Source organism: Ailuropoda melanoleuca, chromosome X (assembly GCF_002007445.2).
Source record: "Ailuropoda melanoleuca isolate Jingjing chromosome X, ASM200744v2, whole genome shotgun sequence".
NCBI classification, from domain to species: Eukaryota; Metazoa; Chordata; class Mammalia; order Carnivora; family Ursidae; genus Ailuropoda; species Ailuropoda melanoleuca.
Window position 1 is genome coordinate 13685383 of NC_048238.1, and position 16743 is coordinate 13702125.

At 41.8% G+C, this 16743-nt stretch overlaps 1 protein-coding gene across 1 annotated transcript in view; it reads left to right on the forward strand.

Annotated features, from left to right (window-relative positions):
• REPS2 (RALBP1 associated Eps domain containing 2) overlaps window positions 1-16743 on the forward strand; it is a gene marked incomplete at its 5' end in the record, with an annotated part of 225022 nt that overhangs the window by 39879 nt on the left and 168400 nt on the right. The gene's annotated exons all lie outside the window — the stretch shown is intronic.

Consider the following 16743-nt stretch of genomic DNA (forward strand, 5'->3'; position numbering starts at 1 on the left):
TGGTTGGTTATGCAGCAAGAGATAATTGATAGAGCTGAGTTTGGATGCTCTGGGCCAGTTAAGGCTCACTTTTGACCTGTTCTCTATCAGACCCAGGAGTGGTAACATAATCATGTTAGTATAGAAATTACCTGTGGATAATTTAAGCAGAGAAGGGTAGTTCGGTCTTTTCCTAAGAAAGCTGGGAGAAGGCTTGAAAAGTGCGCAAGGGGCAGCATTGCTAGAACTACAGCCATATCATGCCATGGATTTGGTCTGGTGAAGATGCTAGAACTGTAGCTACTGAATATTGGATGCCTCCAGGTATACCTCTCTTTGCCTGCGCTGGACCTCAGGTGTGGGGCTTGGCACCCGTTGCCCCTGGGAACTGACATTGCTGCTGTTTTCAGAAAACAGTGATCTACTATTCCTGCTGTTTTGCATAGTTGTTACTGATTCAAGTGCCCTGTGGTGTGTTTGACCAAGCTGAGGGCCTATGCCCATACCCTGATTGAGCCGAAATCAGGAAACTGGGTATCTGACATTTTTAACTTATTTAGCTGAAGGCAGGTAGAAAATTTCATAGCATTGGCAAGCAAGATGTTGTGATGCTGGGCAGCCAAAAGAAAAATCGCAAAATGTTCATTAGTTTCTGTTGTGTACTCTGGTTAACTCAGTTTTAGCACAGTTATGATGAAACCGGCTTTGAGGTTCATTCCTTGGTTCTATGGAGAGAAAATTGTCTGAGCCTCTACCCTTTACACCTGCTCCCTTTATCACAGACGTGTGCCCAGGGCCATTTGGAAGGCCAAAAAATAAGTGGGCCCTAATTTGCATGTATCTGGTTGCCAAGGTACAAACAGTATATGTCTTTCAGTTGGTAGGCCCAAAGAAACTTCATTCATTGCCACAGTGCGCCACCTAAGAGAATGAATGAGTGAATGAATGGTATCTTAGTGAACGTAAGGGGTTGCCTATTTGTGCAGTCAATTTGGTTCACGTGACATTAAAATATGAATTACTGGGCAGCAAGATCTTTAAATTCAGTTCATTTCTCTTTTCCGGAATTTCTCTAATAACCATTCTGAATCCTGAAGTGCCTATCTGCAAAACCATTTATGTAGGATTTGTTTAAATATTAGAAATAATACATAGGAAAGCATAATGCTTGGAGAGTGTGTAGTAGGTGCTTGAGAAATGTTGATCCTTTTTCTCAAACTTCTTAGATACATATATCCCAATCAGCTCATGTCTTAGCTCAGGCTGCTATAACAAAATACCATAAACTGAGTGTCTTATAAACAACAGAAATTTATTTCTGACAGTTCTAAAGGCTGGAAGTCCAAGGTCAGGGTTCCAGCATGGTCAGGTTCTGGTGAGGGCCCTCTTCAGGGTTGCAGACAGCCGGCTTCTTGCTGTGTCCTGACATGGCAGAAAGAGTGAAACAGACTGTCTTGTGACTCTATAAGGGTACAAATCCCATTCATGGGGTCTCTACCCTCATGATGGCATCTGATCCTAATCTCCTAAAGCCCCCATCAGTTAATACCATCACATTAAGGGGTAGGGTTTTAACATATGAATTTGGGGGGAGCACAAACATTTAGTCCATAACAGATTATAAACTTTTGGAGGGTATGGACTATTCTTTCTCTGTCAAATTTGTCTTAAGTTGTCAAGTCTCTAGGCATGGCTTGTGAGAGTGGATTGTACTTGGGGTAGATTGTCTTGAGAGAAATCAGGAGCTAGACCTCAGTTCATCCACTGTGGTGGGGTGCCAGTTTAGGGGGGGTGAGTGGATTGTCTCAGATCAGGCAATGCAAAGTCTGTCACCGCCGATGGAATAATGTCTACAGGTGATTCAAGGTAAAACATAGGAGATCCACCTGGATGCTAGGGATGTCCCTCCTAGCAAGCACAACTCAGTGACAGGAAACCTAAGAGCAGGGAAAGTTTGGGGGTTTGGGTATCAGGGAAGTGTCAGTGGGCACCTGGGGGTGAGGTGGGGACAACGACGGACAGTTGAGAGCAAGGCCAGGCCTTTAAATGGTGTCTGTTAAGCTAGAGTGGGGAAGAGGGTGGATGTTTATTGCTGGGGCAGAGAAAGGGGATTTGGTTCTGGAAAGAGGTTAGTCCCCTTAATATAATGTGGCCATCAGGTCACAGTAGGACCAATAGCAGAGTGAACTTGGAGGTGGGTTCTGGCTAGTTGGGCCGAAGAATCCATTTGCATTTGCTATGATGACGCTGGGGAACTTAGTGTGCTGGTTGTCACGAGGCCCTGCTGTGGGGAGAACAGTCATGAACAGGGAGGGGGCCCCCTCTCCTCTTTCAGTGCCCTGCAATGTAGCCTGGTTTGAGGGGGCCAGCTTTCTCACAAGGAGGCTGCCAGAACATCAGGGAGGGGAGAGGAGCGTTTGTTGTTTTAATGGTTGAAAGAGTCTTCACTAGGAATTCGACAAACCCAATTAATGAAGTCAGATTACCTGCCCCATCAAAAAGTACTGTTTCTGGTATGAGTTTTAACTCTGTGCTGGAGGGTTCTGATGTGTCTCGGTTTAAGTTGGAGAGTGAGAACTCTAACGTGATATGAGACTTCATTCTATCATCCCCTCCTAAAGCATTTCAAGAATTTGTATATAATACATGGGTGCTCCACTGACATGAGGTGCCTCTATTTCCCTCACTAAGGCACTGGTTTGAAACGGGAATGTGTGTGTATGAGTGAGTGCATGTGTGCCTGTGCATGCATGACTGCGTATAAAATAAAAGATACATAGATGGGACTGAAGTGAACAAACTTACAAAAATACCAGATAACCCCAACCTGTAATTTTATTTTTGAAAAGCACTAAAAATGTCAATAAACAAATTGTCTGAAAAGTGAATCCTTTGGCTGCTAAGTCTGAGTTGCCAGAACTAGTAAAAGCTTTATATAATCTTGGCAGTGCATGTGTGTTCACCTGAGATTTTGCTGCCTCCAGCTGTACAAAATTCTGTGATGTGCAGAGCCTAGAAACCAGGGCCAGCATCCTAAAATGAATTTTCTTTTGTAATCTGAGTCGCTGTTGCATTTTAATTCAGTTCTAGTGTCAAGACTCTTGTGTGTGTGTGTTCCTTCATCTCATCGACTCCTGGCACTTAAATCAATGCATGGCACACGGTTAGCCCTCAGTAAATGTTCTTACTGTTGAGTCTATTGTTCTTTTCCCCTATACTGTTCTACATCACAGTGACTCTCTTCGTGGGGTGCGCAGGATGCTTCCTTTGTACCTGGGTGGTTCACTCTCATTGCACTCTTCCCCTCAGCTCACTTCGAAGTGTTAGATCCCAGTTTGTCCTCAGGCAGGTGACAACCCTGAGGAACTCCTGACCCTGAGATGTGTGCCTGCACGTGTGCAGCCAGTTGGACAGCTTGAAAAGCTGTGGCTTTGGCTTTCCAAAGAAGGCCTGGTTTATATGAGTCATCATAAATCATTGCCATTAAATGTCATCACTACCTATAATCTTTCCTCATTCCAAATGACAATATAGGTGCATGATAAAATCTGTAGAATCACTCTGTCCAACTGATACATGCCAATCCATTGTACAAAAACCAAAGCAGCTAGCCTGAGTGTAGAATTTCTTTGAATTCTCGTCTCTAGGGACCATATTAGTTTCATGTTTGACCCCTTAACATATTTCTCCGTTTCAATTCAAAAGTGGTCTCCTTCCTGCAAAAACGAACAAAAAAACCCCTGAGTAAATTCAAAGTTCTGGGGGAATATGTTGTATTTCTCTTTGGCTTTGTTTGCTTGGAATCAAGTGACTTACCTGAACTCACCTGAGGTGCTTGCTATCCTGGAATCAGGTGGTGTCTCTGATCCTTTAAATCCGAAAACATTTTTTTGAATAGGTTGATGTATTCACATAAGGCACAATTCAGTGGTACAAAGCAACATTCATAGGGGTTCTCTCAGTGCAGTGAAGAGTTAAAACTCATTAGGGCATATTTAAGGTATTCCATAAGCCTTAGTGGGAAATCAATGGGATGGGTGCTGTGGGGAATGCAAGGATGATTTTAAAAATTCTGGACTTGCCCTCAAGAGACTTGTGGCCTTGTAGGCGGATGTAGCAGGTATACTGAGAATCATAATACAAAGTAGAAGTGGTAAGTGCCTGAGGGAGAGGTTCAAACTATAGCTTTAGTTTTTACTCATAGAATTCGTTTTTATAGAATTTTTGAATCTAGAAAAAGCCTTGTGTCCAATCTAGTCAGAGTGCTTCATTCCATTATGTGAGACTTGAGACCGAGGGAGGCCAGGTGCCTTTCCCTTGGTCACCCATTTAGACAGAGCTACCTTTTACACAGATAGCTCGTTTTTGTAAAGCAAGCTGCCGCCTTGGTCTGTGTCGACAACTTAGAGGAAAGAACACTGTGTTTGTGTGTTAGATCTGGGCTCGGTGAGTGAGGATCATTGCAGCTTTGTTCAGCTTGGGCACTTAGTTTTGAAATTGTACTTAGAGCAAGTGGAAGGGGAATGGTTTTGGGGTGTGTCTGATATTTTCTGCTGACATGGGGTTAGGCTTTGTCTCTTCTCACAAATTTTTTTGAATTCATTTTAAGTAGATAATACAGGTACAAGATTCAAAATTCAAAAGGTATAATATGAAATACAGCAAACTCTTCTCTGCCCCTGTGCCTTGGCCAGCCCCTTACCTTCCTTTCCCTGCCCTGCAGCTGGCAGCCAAGTTTGTTAGCTTCAACTTCCAGGGATAGCGTATGAATATATAAGTAAATGTGTCTACAGTGCAACCCCCTTAAAAAAATAACCTCCTATACCCACTATTGTGCACCTTGCTTTTTCTGTTTCAGCAGTTTAATCTGATGGTCTTTCCATGTCATTATACAAGGAGCTTCGTCATTCTTCTTTAGTTTGTGGTTTTTGTTTTTTGTGGCAGACAGCTGAATCCACTCTAGATAGTTAAGCCAAAGAGGAGTTAGGACTTTAGGTAACTGGTAGAATTGTTTGGAGGCTGGAGGAACTGGCCAGCATCTAACTTTCCAAGCCCCACATAGCACTAGTATTGAGTGGAAGCCACCTGTGCTCCTGCCCCCTCTGAGCAGCAGATAGCAGGGATTTGCCTTGACTGCAAGTGCTTCCATTGTCATCCTGAGTCAGGAAGGCAGCTTTGCAGCTGCTGCAGCTTCCCACCTGCAAAAGTAGATGCTCTGAGCAGCTTCTCTTCCCTTATATTTCTCACTTCCAAAGCGAAGTCATGTGTGCATATGTCTGGTCAGTGGAGCCGTGGTCACATGTTTGCAGTTTAGCTACAAAGAAGCCTAGGAATTTGATTCTCAGCCTTCAAGTTGGGAGGCGAGACTTGTAATATGAGAAATTTCTCCAAATAGACAAAAGGTTTCCAAAGACGATGGGTAATCACAGATATTACACGTCTACCAGAGCTGTCTAGAATTCTGTTGTGTGGATGAATCACAGTTGATTAAACTGATATTTTAGATGAGGAACCTTTAGGTGTTTTTCAATCTGTATCTTAGACAATAAGTATTGAGTGACCTTGTACATATGTCCTTTTACTTGTGTGAAATGGAATATAAATTCATAGAGGTAGAATTCCTAGATCAAAAAGTTGATTATAATTCTAAGGGATATTGTCAAATGGTCTCTGGATGTTATACCAATCTGTTTCCACTAGCAGTGTACAAGTTCCTGATTTTTTGCCGAGAGTCTTCCCTGTTCAGATTTCATCTGAGCCAGAGTGGTGGACTAGGTCTTCCCCACTACTGGGGTGAATCTTGGGCCTTGGGCCAAGAATGCTGGCAGACCAGGTCTGGGCTGTAACCTCTGCCAGGACAGCCTGTTTTTAGCATGTGGGCTGGATTCGGCCTGTAATTTTATTATAGATTCTCTGGCCTTAAATTAAATGCATCTTGGGGGATCTGAAAGATAATGTAGCTTCCAAAATTGTTTTGCAACTTGGGAGGAGCCTACACGCTGAGAGGACTTGCATCATTATGTTTCACAAATGCGGAAGGACATTTTCAAAGAATGGTTATGAAGATTTATAATACCTTTTCCCCTTTAAAATAAAAAGCAAATAAGTGAAATAAGCCAGACAGAGAGAGACAAATACCACATGGTATCACTTCAATGTGGAATCTTGGGAGGGAAAAAAAAAGTCGAACTCATGGAAACAGAATAGAATGGTGGGGGGCGCCTGGGTGGCACAGCGGTTAAGCGTCTGCCTCCGGCTCAGGGCGTGATCCTGGCGTTATGGGATCGAGCCCCACATCGGGCTCCTCAGCTATGAGCCTGCTTCTTCCTCTCCCACTCCCCCTGCTTGTGTTCCCTCTCTCCCTGGCTGTCTCTATCTCTGTCAAATAAATAAATAAAATCTTTAAAAAAAAAAAAGAATAGAATGGTGGTTGTCCGGGGCTGGTGTGGTTAAGGGGTAGAGGAAAGGGGGAGAGGATGGTAAAAGTGTACAAATTTTAAGTTATAAGATGTATAAGGTCTGAGGATATAATGTTAAACATGGTGACTATAGTTCATAACACTGTATGGTATAATTGAAATTAAGAGAGTAGAACTTAAGTGTTCTCTCTCACATACAAAAGTAAATAGATGAGGTGACAAATGTGTTAATTAACTCTGGGGGAGGAATCCTTTCACAATGTGTATGTATATAGAATAATCACAATGTACACTTTATATGACAAATTCATTTGTCAGTTACACCTCAAAGCTGGAAAAAAGGGCAGAATCTTATTTTTAGGGTGTTAATTATTACATAAATTTTGCTTCTAACTGAAATCTGGCATCTTGTTGCTCCAATTGGTTGCTGTGAAAATATGTAGGAAGCCCTTGTTCAAAAGCTTCTGAAAATTTTAAACAAATGTATATAAATGGGTAGAAAATGGGGGGTAAATACATGTGTGTGCTTTTTTTTTTTTTTAAAGATTTTATTTATTTGAGAGGGGATGAAAGAGAGAGAGTGCTTGAGCGAGCACATGAGCAGGGGGAAGAGCAGAGTAGGGAGCCCAGCTATGCAGGGGCTCGATCCCAGGACCCAGAGATCATGACTTGAGCCGAAGACAGATGCTTAACTGACTGAGCCACCCAGGTCCTGTGTTCTTTTCTAATGGAAGAGTTCACTCTTTAAGCTGGCATTTACTTAGGATAGCTCATTATTTCAAGAAAATATCCTTTCTGCATGGATGTTGAGGGTATCTGCAAGGATATAAAGTATAGCTCAGAGAGGTAGTGTGTTGTTGTGCAGGGGCTGGTAACCCTTTCTGTAAAGGGCCCGGCAGTAAATATTTTAGGCTTTGTAGGCCTGGAGGCAAAATTGAGGACATTATATAGGTACTTATATAACAAGAAACAAGACAAACTTCCACAAACTTTTTATTGACAAAATTCAAAATACAATAATCCAGTACTTTTTTTGTTTGTTTTTTTGTTATACAGGTCTGCTAGTAAAAAAACATGGGATTCTTGTTTTGGGATAATATTTTACCTAATAGGATTCAAAGTTAGCATTCCCCGATCATCAAATTGATTGCAAATGTTCATCTGTAAAAACCATTCTCAGCTCATGGGCCGTACAAAACCAGGCAGTGATCTAGATTTGGCCTGTGAACATTAGTTTTCCAACCCCTCATGGAAGACCATGAGCTTTGGACGCTTGCATGTGTAGGTTTGAGTATTGGCTCTGGCTTGTGACCTTGAACATCTCACTTCACTGAGTTGTGGTATTTATTTGTGCATAAACTGGAGGCAATGACACATACCACATGGAATAAATATCCTCCCCATCTTTGTTGTAATTTTGGGATTTTATTTCTGTAGGTTTTGATGTAATTTTGCTAGACTTACTTAGAATTAGTATTTAACAGATTGAAAAGCCAGTTTGTCAGGGGATGGAATGGTCTCAAAGTACTTTGTGAAAACATGTTTTTGCAGTGGAGAGATCTGGCTGTCACCACCTTAACCAAATGGCCAAGCTTTGTAACCAATGGTGGTATGTTCTGACATGTGCCCCTCACTGATATGTACCTCTTACTGTATCACAGTATCACCTATGTGGTGTTCCTGCTAGAAATCTTTGACGTGAATGTTATCATAAGGAAACAGACCAATCTAAAATGTGGAACATTATGCAGGAACATTGTAAATTTTTGAAAGGATTCAGTGTCATGAATAACCAAGGGAGATGGTGCTAGATTAGGGGAAGATTAAGGAGAGGTAAGATAAAAATGTAATGCATAAACATTAATTAAATCTTGGATATGAAAGAGAAAGTTCTGTAGGCCATTTATAGGACAATTGAGGGAACGTGAGTATGGACCATATGTTGTATGATATTGTTGATTTCTTGAGGTGTGGTGATGATGGTGGGATGGTGTGGGAGAATATCTCTGTTTTGGGGAGGTGAATAATAAATTATTTAGGGGTGAGGGAGGGAGGGAGTGAGAGAGAGAAAAAAGTTATTTCGTTCAGTGCTGTTCTCTTCGTAGCATGGCCCGAACGCAAATGCTTTTAATGGGGAGGTGCCTAATATATTTTAAAGTGTTAAGTTCTTCCAGGTGTTAGTGGGCTTTTCTGTCTGAAGTTATGCCTAAGCACTGAACGTCTGTCTTCTCTTTAACAGTGTGCTAATTTGGCTTAGGCAAAACTGTGGTACTTGATGTTGAGTATTTGGATATGGGGGTTCATATTTTCTTGGGCAGCTCACCCAGGTCCCTCTGGACTGAAAATCCCTCTTGATTTTTAGAATGTGTGAATGAACAGGAAAGGAAAACTCAGGATAGTTGACCAGACTCTTTAGCTGGTACAACTTGTAAGCATGTCCTTCAAATATTCCTCTATATTTCTGTTGTTGAGGGTGCCTGCTTGGGGGCTGACATCCCCTGGGGGTGTGCTGAGTAGAAGGAGGCTTGGAGGAGGAAGCCTGCAGTGTGCATATCTGGAGCACCTAGCTGCTGGAGCATCACTGAACCGTTCTGGGCTCTGAGGCAGAGGGCCAAAACAAAGCATGAGGAGGCCTTTCCTCATGCTTTGATCATAACCAGTCCTTCCTAGCTGAGCAGGGATGGAACAGACAAGTCAATATTCTCTTATATTCCTGCAGGAACTCTTATGGCTATATGGTGTGAGATGACTAAAGCCAATTTAACAGCCAGTTGTAAAAGTAATTACAAGATGAGAGAAAGAGTGATTCTGTTACTACAGGCTGTGAAAATGAATTAATTCAGCAAATATTAATTGAGCAACTGAAAAATAGCAAGCATTGTAAAGTATGAGTCTTGGGGTACACATGATAAAGATATACTCTTGCCTTGGGCTGGGCACTTGGGGATAGGGGACTCCAACTCCTTCCCCTGTGGAGACAGTGACCAAAATACAGACCTGGCTGTATTATAAGGCTAGTGATGTGATAGAAAGCTAGTGAGGAGGGTTATTGGAATGCAGAGAACATGCCATATGGAGTTAAGGTTGCAAACATAAGGTTGGTCTTGAGGTGATCTGGAGAATGAGTCTTGCGGGTAATGAAGTGGGGAGACCTCCAGCTTCCAGGCAGGGGACACCTCAGTGCCCATAGGCTTGAATGGCTCTTATGTGTTGAGAGACTGGTTGGCATCTGGAGTGGCTGAAGCCTTAAAAGCAGGGCGGGGAGGAGTCAGACGTAGGGTTGTTGGAAAGGTAGTTTAGGCCAGATGGGAGGGCCCCAAAGCCATGCTCAGGAGTCTGGGTTTTACAGGAAAGGGAACGAGGAGCCCTCCAACTCCCGTTGAGTTGGGGGGTGATCTTGTTTCAATAAGGTCTCATGGAGGGAGTGTGGACGTTGGTGTGGTGAAATTGCATGAGTCTAGGGGCAGGACTTGAAGTAGTCAATGTGTGAGCAAAGAAACTGAACTTGGCAGCTGCTGCAGAGAAAGAATAGAAAATAAAGGTCCACTGGTGCTCTTGCAGAATTCTTTCAGCCCCTCCCAACAAGACTTTTTACAATTTTAAATCTTTCTAAGGAAGTCTTTAAAAAATACTTGAAAGAGAGAATCTTATTCCAACCTTTGAACGGTTCTGAAAATTTATTACATTTCAGCTAGGAAAGAAAGTATTATTTCAGGCAAACTGGAACATGTGCGGACTGATTACTCAGCAGTCACTTAATCTTTCAGAATTAGGTAGGAGGGAAGCTATTTTAGTGGCCTTCAATTTTCTTCCAGAACTTTGTCCAGGTTCCTCCCAAATGGTCGGTGAATTTTTCTGATTCGTATCCAGCACCCCCACAGTTTAGTGCACATCTGTAAGCTGTAAGGAAGTTGATTCCATCCATTCCTCCCCCCCCCCTTTGCTGGCCTTACACCTGAGAAAACAAATACGAGTCCATAGGTTCTTGTTCTGTGTCAGAAATTTGCACAACGTGTAATCTGAGATGGATCCAGCTGAGAGTGTTACAGGTTTGGAGTTTAGACAAAAAAAAAAAAAGGAGTGGAATCTTTGTATTTTTTCTTTATTTTTAGCAATGCTTGGCAACTTGGACTGTTTGAAGGCGTGATTATATAAAATATCTCCTGCTAATTGAGTACCTGGGGATAAAGCACCACCTTATTTTCTTAGTTTGTCTTAAAACATTTCTACCCACAATTTAGAGCTTTTCCATGGAGAATTTAATTAGACTTAGAACATCTTGAACCTTGAGAAACTAAACTTAGAAAATTAACCTCTGGGACACCTGGGTGGCTCAGTCAGTTAAGCGGCTGCCTTCAGCTCAGGTCGTGATCCCAGGGTGAGACCCCCGTCGGGCTCCTTCCTCAGCGGGGAGCCAGCTTCTCCCTCTCCCTTTGCCTGCTGCTCCCTCTGCTTGTGCTCTTTCTCTCTCTGTCAAATAAATAACTAAAGTCTTAAAAAAAAATAAAATTAACCTCTTTTATGAATTAAGATATTTTAGGCTTACAAGGGTCCATACATAAGTTCCAAAGGCTTGTAATTACTTTGTCTTCCTTATGGCTTGAATATTTCAGGAAGTTCTTGGCATGTCTCTTGGAGGGTTAGTGTACAAAGAGCAAGAAAAGTGAGCTATGGGCTTACCTCACTTATGTGTGTATATTCCACGTTTGCTACAAAGCAGTGATCCTAGTGGTGTATAGGACCAAAGGACACTTTCCAAGGTAAATAAAGCAGTTTACTAATGTCAGATTTGAGTGTTGGTCTCAAAGTACCATATGGAGGTTTTAGCAGCAATTTCACTTACCTTTAGTTAAGAGCTTTTCAGTTCTATGTATTACTTATAGCAAAGGAATAACTGAAGGTCAACTTGATATTAAATTAACACTGAAATAGTAGTTAAATTGTTTGCATGTCAGGGATTATAATTTTTTAGGGATTATGCAGCAACAACTATATTGATGCTGGATCCATATTGATGTCGGTGTTTTTTCCCACGTATGGGCAAGCCTGTACTTGAAGATGTGTAACTTATATATTCACAGTAAGGGATGTATTATACAACTCAGTTACTTTTTATTTGTGAGGGTTGGTTCATTTACTTGATTGAGGATTTTTTTGACTGCAACCTGGATGCCTATCCTTGTGCCGGTGGTGAATGGAAGTTACCCCTTGCATCTTAATAGGAGGTAGAGATAAACAGATAAGTATAATATGTGATAAGTGATGAAATAGACATTAAAAAGCTTAATAACATACACGTAAGTACAGACAGTAGGAGAATGAACCCCCATGAACGCCATCACCCAGCTTCAACAGTTCTCAACTCGGGGACATGCTCTTTCCACCCATACACTCTGCTCTACTTACTCCCCTCCCCCCTTTTATTTGGAAGCAAATCCAAGACAGTATATCACGTGGTGGGCATTTATAGATATTTGAAGAGTCAGAGAATACACAGGGAAAATAAACTGTACCTGGGGACTTGGGAAGGAAGGAGGTACAGAGAAGTAGCTTTCAAGAACCGGAGGGAGTAAGTTCCAGTTTCAGATAAAAGGGATGGAACCCACCAATTATTGAATATCCCTAAGCATTGTATTACGTTCATTTAGTACACTAGTTTATTTTTTTCTTCACAATAGTCCTATGAGGGAGGCACTGTCTCTATTTTACAAATGAGGAAATTAAGTTTCAGGCAGACTTAAATAAATTTCCCCAAAGTTATAAAACTAATTAGTTTTCTGTGTTGCAAACCATTCTTGACTTTAAGGGCTATTTAGTTCGCCATCTTCTGCACCATGTGCATAGATACAGAGAAGTGAAAGTACAAGATGTGTCTGTGAAAGTGGGAGAAGCGGAATGCAGCTACAGAATGTGTGTGTTTGTGTGTGTGTGTGTGCGTTTGTCCATCCGTGTGTCCTTGGGTTAGTCCGTGTTCGGAGATGAAAATAGAGAAGCTGCTCCAGGCCAGGTTGTGAAGTGACTTTAATGCCATACTAAGGACAGAGAATATTGTCTTGAGGATGGTGGAGTTCCAGGCTGAGATGTCTTAAAGCATGAGAAGAGCATTGTCAGCTTTCAAAACGAAGAATATGCCGACACTGTGGAAGACGAACTGGAGTTGGAAGATGAGCTGAAGTGAGTATGGGTCAGAAAAATTATTTATTCAACCAGTATTTATTGAGGATAGACAATATGGCAGAGAATGAACTGATGAATAGCAAACACATCTCCCTATTTCATGGAGATTAGTAGAGAATTAGTCACATGCAAATGGCCTGTTGTAATGTGATTTATAATAAGAAATATATATTTGGTCTTCAACTCAGTTCCTAAAGCACAGAGCTCCTAAAACCCTTGGAATTTCCTGCGATTAGAGCAGTAAATGTGTCTTTTGTTATGTTAATAAGGTGACTTAGGGTAAGCCCTCAGGTAACCGGGTTGGGGGCTGGTTGCCAAGGGAACCAACTTGTAATTTGAAGTTTGGAACTTTCGGTACCCACCTCCCCCACAAACCTCCAGGTGGGGAGGGGGCTGGAGGTTGAATCAGTCACCAATGATCAGGATTTAATCAATCATGCTTATGTAATGAAGCATCCATAGAAATCCAAAAAGGACAAGGTTCAGAGGGCTTCCGAGTTGGTGAGCACCAGCTATTTGGGGAGAGTGGAGTGGTGCTCCAAGAGGCTATAGAAACTGCACACTCCCGCATACCTTGCCCTATTCATTTCTTTCATTTGGCTGTTCCTGGGTTATATGCTTTTTATAATAAACTGTTAATCTACTGAGTAAAATGTTTCTTTGAGTTCTGTGAGCTGTTGTAGCAAACTAACTAAACCTGAGGACGGAGTCATGGGAACATCTGATTTATAGCCGCTTGGTAACAACCTGGGCTTGTGACTAACGTCTGAAGTTGGGGGAGGGGAGTAAGGGGGCAGTCTTGGAGGACTGAACCCTTCCTTAATCTGTAGAATCTGATGCTGTCTCTAGGTAATCCTGTCAGAGTTGAGTTGAACTGTTGTACACCCAGGTGTTATCTGGACAGTTACTTGGTGCTGTGTGGGATACCACCACCTTCACATTTTGGAATTGGTCTCAGGACCATAATACCTATGATCCTATGAAAAGGTGATAAACTTCCTAGTTCTCAGAAAAATGCAAAGTAGAACTATAATGAGATACTACCACACTCCCATTAGAATGGTGAAAATGAAAAAGCCTAAAATACCAAGTGTTGGCAAGGACATAGAGTAAACTGAATTCCCAAACACCATTGGTGGCAGCGTGGCCATATCCACTAACAGTAAACATATACATATCTGGTAAGCCAGCAGTTAGCACTCTTGGATAGAAACCTAAAGAGAAATGTATTTCAGGCTAATGTATTCTACTCTACATGTCTTGACAAGACATGAGCAAGAATATTAGAGCAGCACGATTCAGAACAGACCCAAAGTGGAAACCATCCAAATGTCCAGGGTCAGAAGGATAGATAATTTGGGATACATCCACAGAAATATTTGAATAACAACTGAAATGACTGAACTGTAATTTCACTCCACAACTTGGAAGAATGTCACAAACAACATTGAACAAAGAAGGCAGACATGTGGGTACATACTCTTTGACTATAGTTAAAGTTATATATAAAGTTCAGAAAAAGGCAAGACTAACCTGTGGTATTAGAAGTTAGGAAAATGGCATATGGGTAGCGATTGAAAGGAGCTGCACAGGGGGGCTTCTAGAAGGCTTATAATGTTTTATTTCTTGATCCTGACTGCTTCTTATGTAGTTGTGTTCCATTTATGAAAACTTATCTCCCCATGCACTATACTTAGGATTTGTATGCTTTTCTGTATCTATATTATGCTTTTCCATATGAATATTGTATTTCTTCGAGAAACAAATTCTGATAATTAGTATTGATGTCTACTTGTTCACTTGAGGAAAACTTACTAGTATCTGAAAGTCACACTCAGGGGTTCTCATCTCTCTCAGTATTAGTTCCTGCTTGTTTTGTTGCGAGAACACCACCAACTAATGGAATACAGTTAGAAAAAAGTTAAAAAAAATCTGTCCCTGTATGGTTAAGTGTGTGAATTCTGTTTAGAAAATCTGTCATGATAGCCAGATGAGATACTAGGAAGGGTTAAGGCCGTGACAGTGGAGAAGATAGCCTTGATTTGGGATGTGGGTTGGTGGTAAGATCAACTGGGTATGGTTACCATTGAAGATAAGTTTCTGATTTAGTATATGGAATAGTTGACACCAGCAAGATTAATTAGCCGGTACCAGGATATGTGGGGAGGGGCTTATTTGTGTTATGTCTAAGATGGCATTGGGTATCCACACTAGGGTTTTGGAAAAGTGCATGAAGTGTCTGAGATGTTATGTTTGGAGAGAGTGATTTGGTGATCCTTTGGATGGTAATTGAGGCCTGGAGAAAGAATGAGATCACTGAAAGAGCAGTGATTCTCAGCCTTTGGTGCATGTTAGAATTACCTTGAGAGCTTTGCAAAAATACCCATGCCTGGGCCGCACAATTTACCAGCTGAAACAGAATCTTTGGGGGGTAGGGCTTACGTAGCTGTATTTTTCAGAAACTCCTCCGGTTATTCTAATATGCAGCTAGACTGGAACAAAATAAGGCAAGTGGATCAATAAATCAGACAGCAGTGCATTTATTGAATGGACACTATTGTCAGCACTGCTAATTAGCTCTCATGAGATAATTACCATCATCTCTCTTTACACTTATGGGGAGACTGAGGCACAAGAGTTAAGTAGTTTGCCTTAGGTTATGCAAATAGCTAATTAGTGCCCAGGCCAGGATTCACAACCGAGTCATTGACTCCAGGGGCTGTTCTCTTTACCATGACATCCTGTTGCTTCTCCAGTCAAGAATGAATCTGGGGAGGATTGAGACTTTTGGAACAGCAGCCTGAGAAACTCAGCAGACCCTCTCCAATGAAACAACCTTTTAAATGGTAACAAAAAAAAAAAATAAGTCATTGGAAATTGACCTGAGGACATACAGCAAATGGAGAAACATTCAAGAAAATCTCCTAAATCTTGGTAAGAGCAGTGAATCTGCAGTATTTGAACCAGGACTGCTCCCCACCTGTCCTCCACCAGTTGCATTTGAGGAAAGCTCCGTTCCAGGTGGATCCAGCCACGAAGACAGGACTTGCTCTCCTCCGACCCCAGCAACAAGTCTAGGGCTAGGAGAGTTAGACCACCTGCTATGAGAAATACTAGAAGTATCAGAAGGAAGGAAGGGAGGGAGGGGGAGAGAGAGGGAGGGAGAAAGACAAACACTAATCTGTACATTCAAGAAGCCCAGCCCTGTCCTGCCCCCTCCTGTGGCAGCCAGGCTGTTCGTCTCACTGTGACTGCAGGCTAGGGATGCCTGCAACCACAGTGATGCCTGCAGTTGGGGTGGGAGCTTGGGTGTAAGGCCAGTTAAATAGCACAAAGCTCAGTGTTCTTCCAGAGATTCAGCAGCTTTTCTTGAACAAACGCTCCCTGGATTGCTGCATGCCTTGGGTTAATTTCCAGAGTTCTGTCCATTTGCTTAGTTGGTTTTCTCACTGCTTTGATGGAGGAGAGAATTTTTGGAGGCCCTTATTCCCCCCATTTTTTGCTGACATCCTAGTTGAATTTTTATAGGAATTTTCTTAAGATTAATTAGTGACTGTTTATAGTTTGGAAATCTAAAAGCCCATCCATACGGACCAACTAAAAAAAGAAACCACGGTGTATCTTTATAGCAGGGTATTGTGTAGTTGTTAAAAGAAAGATGTAATTTTAACTGTGCTGATAGAGAAGATTTTTCTTCAAGGGATAATGCTAAATGAAAGTAAGTTGCAAAATAATATGTAGTATTCTGTTTGTATAAAGTATTGAATAAAGAGGAAAAACACTGGTGTGTGCTATATATATGCATAGAACATTTCTAAAAAAATATGTTTTCCTCTGGGCCATAGGAAGTGGAGGGTGCTTTTTAGATCTTCCCCCCACTTACTGTTATTTGAACTTTTGAGTATTACTTTGAAATAACTTTAAAAAGTCATTGAATATTTGTTAGTTTTAAACTACCGATCGGATATGTGTTAAAGGTCTGCAAATTAAAGATTGCAAGATCTTTTTTTTTTTTTAAAGATTTTATTTATTTGACAGAGAGAGAGGCATCCAGAGAGGGAACACAAGCAGGGGGAGTGGGAGAGGGAGAAGCAGGCTTCCTGCTCAGCAGGGAGCCCGATGCAGGGCTGGATGCGGGGCTGGATGCAGGGCTGGATCCCAGAACGCT